The following is a 6,000-nucleotide window of genomic DNA, read 5'->3' as shown; positions in this document are numbered from 1 at the left end:
CACCAGTGAGTGCAGGGAGAGGTTCTGGTTGCTAGTCCCTTGTACCTCCCCCCATCATGTTTGGTAGAGGGGGGATATGTAGCCTCATGTATCTCCCCTGGGTGCATCCCACTGCAGGCAGATACATGCACGCTCTATTCAAAGTAGTATAACACCAGCAGATCCTGGTCATTGGCAAGGGGTTTAATCTGGAGCTCATGCACTCTGAGCTTAGTAAGTGAGCCTCTACTGTCTGAGCAAAAAGGCACATAGTCCTTAGCTATGGTCTCAGTGCTGCTTGATGGGTGTCACGTGGTTTGATTTATTTTAGATCCAAAGGTAATCAAGAGACTCCAGAGAGACTTAACCACTGTTTCTTATTTATTGCAAGTTTTAAGCAGTTCATATAGTTGTTTACATTTCACAAGCCTTAAAAACAATTACTATACAATTTAAAGCTTAAATACTATAAATTCTAAAGCAATTAATACAGCACAACGCAATGCAAAAGCAAGTAATAGAAGATCTACTATAATACAATAAAAAAGAGTAGTTCACTTACACTGCATGTGTATGCTACCTAAACTAGGCAGGAGGTCTTGGTCCCTTTGATTCCCACCCATTGGGACTCTATGCACTGGGGTTGCCGGTGTGAAGGGTAACTTCTAGTTACAACAAGCAGGACCTGTGGGTCAATCCTGCTCACTCCCTCCCTTAGATTCTTCTTACTAAGCCCATTTTATAGCAAAGCGAGACTTGGTCATTCTAATAATATTTATCAATTTATTACATATTGTGTAAGATACCTGCAATGCCAATGCCCCTATTTGGGGTACATCCTGCTACTCAGGATGTTGCAAAAACTATGTGCATAGTTAACCATTTTATGGGTGCATCTATCATTTTTGCTTATCAGAAATAGAAGTACCAGTACAAGGTTGCTTGTCGTGTGTTCTTAATGTCGTTTTGCTGTACTGCTTAATCTCCATTATTGTGCAAAACATTCCTGCCTCTCAAACATTCCCCCTCGAGCCTTGCCTATGTGTCTAAGTGCACCAGACTTGAGACAGGCCTGGGCTTATCTTTTTAGAGAATCAAACTGTGGTCAAGGCAGGCCTCACCATTTATTGTCAAGGCAGGGCTGTCCAGGCTTTCCTACAATGGGACAAAGCCCCACATCCAGGAGCTTGGGTTAAACTAGCACAATAAAAATAGAAGTGTGGTTTTGTCAGAACAGATGTGAGGCTTGGCTTACCCACCCAAGCGCAACCCTACCCCATCTCCTGGGTATGTAGTTCCCATGCTGCCGTGGCCACATTACTATATTTACTGCACTAGATCAAGCAAAGATAGTATATGTCTCTCTACCTACCCTAGGAATTATCCTCCAAGCTTATAAACATAGCTTTAGAGAAAGCTACAACTCTGTCCCCCTATATTAGCTGTGTCTCTGTAGTCCTTCAGTGTAGTCACTACCTACTCTGATGGCAGGTAGTTGCCTCTCAGTAGAGGTAAGCCAGCCAGGGTGCTAGCCAGTCTTCCCTCTAAGGTGCAAGTGCATACCAAGAATTTGCCTCCCACCCAACTCCTCAGCAGAGCTGCACAGTAGCTGCTTAGTGCTCTGGGGTGGAGCCATGTGGTGGGCGTCTGCCCCAACCCAGGAGCAGAAGGGCAGCCACCATGCAGCCCTGGCCCTTGCTTCAGCCCTTCCCCAGGGCTGGAAATACAGGCCATGTGGTGGGTGGCTGTTCCTCCAGTAGCCCCATTCAGGGCCAGAGCCATGTAGCTGCTCAGGTGGCCCGTACTGTGGGTGGCAAGCAACTGCTTTTCCGGAGAGACAGAACTGCATGCTGGGTGGCTGGTGGCTACTCAGGCAGCCCCGATCAGTGCCAGACCTGGAACTGCATTTTGGGTGGCAGGCAGCTGCCCAGGCAGCCTTGGCCAGGACCAAGGTCGGAGCTGCGTTGTGTCTGCTCAGGTGGTCGAGGCCAGCTGAGGCCATGAGGTGGGGGATCCTCACAAAGTGTTGTACAGGTGAAATGTAGCTACTTTGAAGGCATCTCTAAGACTGGAATCCTGGCCCCAGTTCCAGCTATGGCAGAATGCCATGTGACCTATATGACAGCTGGATGTGCTGTCTTTTTCTTCAAAACATTTAAGCAGGTGGGGAAACGGGAATGGTATTAGCATGTGCAATTGGCCAAGTTGCACATGCAAGTATGACTGTTAGTTAAACAATGCAAGAGTGCAGCAATGCTAAGTATACTCATGTATGGGGGAGGCAGGGTTAATTGAAAAATGCTGCAAGAGGATAAGGCAGGGGATGGCATGGAAAGTACAGAATAAATTGATTTAGAGCATGGTTGGGAGGACTACAGGATTAATGAATTGGCATCTGTGTTTTTTGAAACCACCCCCCGCACCCAGGAATAGAAGCGGGAAACCCTAGTGAAAGCAGGTAACACTTTGCATATTTAAAATCAATCTGTTCTTTTGTCACAAGAATTTGGCATGTGAGAGACAGGGAAAGTGAGACACTGAGAAATACAGGAACTGAAATCTGTGGGAGATGCAGGTTCTGAACATCTTTGTTTATGGGATAATTTATTCAGTCACATGACTGAAAATTTTGGTCTTAATCCCTCCATTTATAACATTGTGGCCCATTGGGATTGGGATTTAGGAGAGTTGTGTTCTATTCCTGGATGTGTCACTGACTTTAGATGATTCACGGGTTTATACCTCAGTTTCACATCTCTAAAATAGTGATGATTGTGCTCTGCTTTGTAAAGTATTATGTGATCTCCTCAGGAAAAGCACAACATGAGAGCTAGGCATTGCTATATTTACTTCTTGCTTCAGGATGCATAAAAATAATATTAAAAATATTTGTTAGCATCTGGTATGTATCACGGTAGCACACATCCAAGCAAGCACATATAACCTCTATATTGGTGCAAAAGACAAAACTCACTCCACTCACAGATAAAAAATCTTAGCGGGAACATCCGTGGTAGCCAGGTCAATGGAGGAATTCTTCCATTGACTTAGCATTATATATACAGTAGATAAGCTGTCAAACAATGTTTCAAACTGTGCTAAACAATTAAAAAAAATCCTCCTTCTTACCTCATCCAGCATGTTGGCTATGTAGTCTGCATTATCCAGTGGAAACTTCTGGCATTTGTGACAAAGAAATATTGGGAAACTGATACCCAATGGTGAGACTTAGGAGAAACTCAAGATTTATTTTTAACAAGCTCAATTTTCAGTTATTAATGTGAGCCAGATGCTCAACAAAAGTAAACAATTGAAGTTAATAGAGCTATTCTGATTTACACCAGCTCTGTTTCTCTTAACCTTGTTCAAGACTGTAGTGTTTGGATAACTCCTTTCAGAGGAAGGGCAGGTAGCCTTTTAGGGTGTGATATAATTTCAATTATTTCCAGGAATCTAAAACTGAATTGTGAACTAATTAAAACTGTGTTTATACAATCATTGAGCTAGAAAACGATCTGACTCCAACTGAGATAAATAAACATCCCTCTTCAGCACACTATCTAGGGGGAGCTTTTGGAAAAGACAAATGGCAGTTAGGTACTTCACTTCCACTGAGTACTTATGAGGACAAGACAGCCCACATGCTTCTCTTCTCTCTCTCCAACCTAATATAAAGATGTCAAAAATCCTCTGAAAGTAATTCCATTATGACTATCACTTTGCTGATCAAAGACAACTTCTCAGCTTGAGGTTCAGCAGGGTACTTAGCACTTGGATAACAGCAAACAAGATTATACCTTTCCCCACCTGGTGAATGCTTGAATGACACTATGCACAGCACTAATGAAGACAGATTCATGTTATTTATTAACTGACACTAACAAGAGTACTTGTGTTTTATCATTAAGGTCTTGCTTTTCAGGTTCATATAGCATTACGATAATGCACTATACAGGCAGTCCCTGAGTTACGCGGATCCGACTTATGTCGGATCCGCAGTTACAAACGGGGCTTTTCTCGCCCCGGAGGACGGGAGCGGCGGGACGCCCAGATGGGCCGCGGTCCACCGCCCCCGTCCTCCGGGGCGAGAAAAGCTGCTCCCCATCTCCCTGGTCTGCAGGGAGATGGGGAGCAAAGCCTTGGAGCACGCCCGCAGCGAGACAGCCTGGGCGCGCTTGAGCTGTCCCCCTGCGGGTGTGCTCCATGGCTTTGCTCCCCGTCTCCCGACCAGCAGACCAGGGAGATGTCCCGTTGCCCGCGTGCCCTGCGGCTTTGCTCCGCGTCTCCCAGGTCAGCAGACCAGGAAGACGGAGCAAAGCCGTGGAGGACTTGGGCGTCCCGCCACCCCCATCTCCCTGGTCTGCTGGGGGGGGTGCAGATAGTGCCTCCCCCCAGCAGACCAGGCTTTTCTTGCCTACCCCTGGGGTAGAGCAGCTGGGGGCTGCCGGGTTGGTCCCGCAGCGCCGCTCCGGACCAACCCGGCAGCACCCCAGCTGCTCTGCCTCAGGCGTCCTGATTCAGCCACTGCTGGTCAGTTTCAGCAGCGGCTGAATCAGGACGCCTGAGGCAGAGCAGCTGGGGTGTTGCTGGGTTGCTCCAGTAGCGCCGAGGAGCTGCGCTACTGGAGCAACCCAGCAGCACGCCAGCTGCTCTGCCCCAGGCATCCCCAAGTCAGCCGCTGCTGAAACTGACCAGCGGCTGACTACAGGAAGCCCGAGGCAGAGTTGCTCTGCCCCAGGCTTCCTGGAATCAGCCACTGATCAGTTTCAGCAGCAGCTGACTTGGGGACGCCTGGGTTTCTTAAGTTGAATCTGTATGTAAGTCAGAACTGGCATCCAGATTCAGCCGCGGTTGAAACTGATCAGTTTCAGCAGCGGCTGACGCCAGTTCCGACTTACATACAGATTCAACTTAAGAACGAACCTACAGTCCCTATCTTGTACGTAACCCGGGGACTGCCTGTAATAATTAAATATATAAAAAGGGAGTAAATAAGATTGATAGGCAGGATGAAATCAACAAAGGCCAGGAAGTTCTAGTCAGTTCTGATCATCTATCCTTAACTTTTTCCTGAATGGAAAAAATATACTAGAGTGGGGGTTTGTCTATATTTAAGAGTTGTACCATATGAACTGCATCATTACAGTTAAAGGAGTACAACTTGATCTACTGTGGACATGGTTATAGTGATATAAGTGAATTTATACTAGTATTAGTCTTCCTTTAAGGGAAAAAAAACTATAATTATACTGATAGAAATGTAGCCGTGTTAGTCTGGGGTAGTTGAAGCAAAATGCAGGACAATGTAGCACTTTAAAGACTAACAAGATGGTTTATTAGATGATGAGCTTTCGTGGGCCAGACCCACTTCCTCAGATCAAATAGTGGAAGAAAGTAGTCACAACCATATATACCAAAGGATACAATTAAAAAAATGAACAAATATGAAAAGGACAAATCACATTGCAGAACAGAAGAGGGATGCGGGGGGGTGGGAAGGGGGAGGAAGGAAGGTAAGTGTCTGTGAATTGCTGATATTAAAGGTAGGGAGAGTGGGATGTTTGTGAGTTAATGGTATTACAGGTGATAATTGGGGAAACTGTCTTGGTAATGGGTGAGAAAGTTCAAAGTCTTGTTAAGTCCTTGTTGGCAAGTGTCGAATTTTAACATAAATGACAGTTCAGAGGATTCCCTTTCAAGTGCAGATGTAAAAGGTCTTTGTAGCAGAATGCAGGTGGCTAAGTCATTTAGAGAGTGTCCTTTCTGGTTAAAGTGGCAAGAAACTGTTTTCTCTTTGTGATCTTGTCTGATATCTGTTTTGTGGGCATTAATCCTTTGGCGAAGTGTCTGAGATGTTTGTCCAATGTACATAGCAGATGGACACTTTCGGCACATGATAGCATAGATTATATTTCTGGATGCGCAGGAATATGTGTTCTTGATCTTATAACTCACTTGGTTAGGTCCAATAATGGTATCAGCAGAATGAATATGTGGACAAAGCTGGCAACGGGGTTTGTT

The sequence above is a fragment of the Pelodiscus sinensis genome, chromosome 1 (assembly GCF_052426305.1).
Source record: "Pelodiscus sinensis isolate ZL-2025 chromosome 1, ASM5242630v1, whole genome shotgun sequence".
NCBI lineage: Eukaryota > Metazoa > Chordata > Testudines > Trionychidae > Pelodiscus > Pelodiscus sinensis.
The sequence above is the reverse complement of the archived record's forward strand: the minus strand, read 5'-3'. Positions refer to the sequence as shown.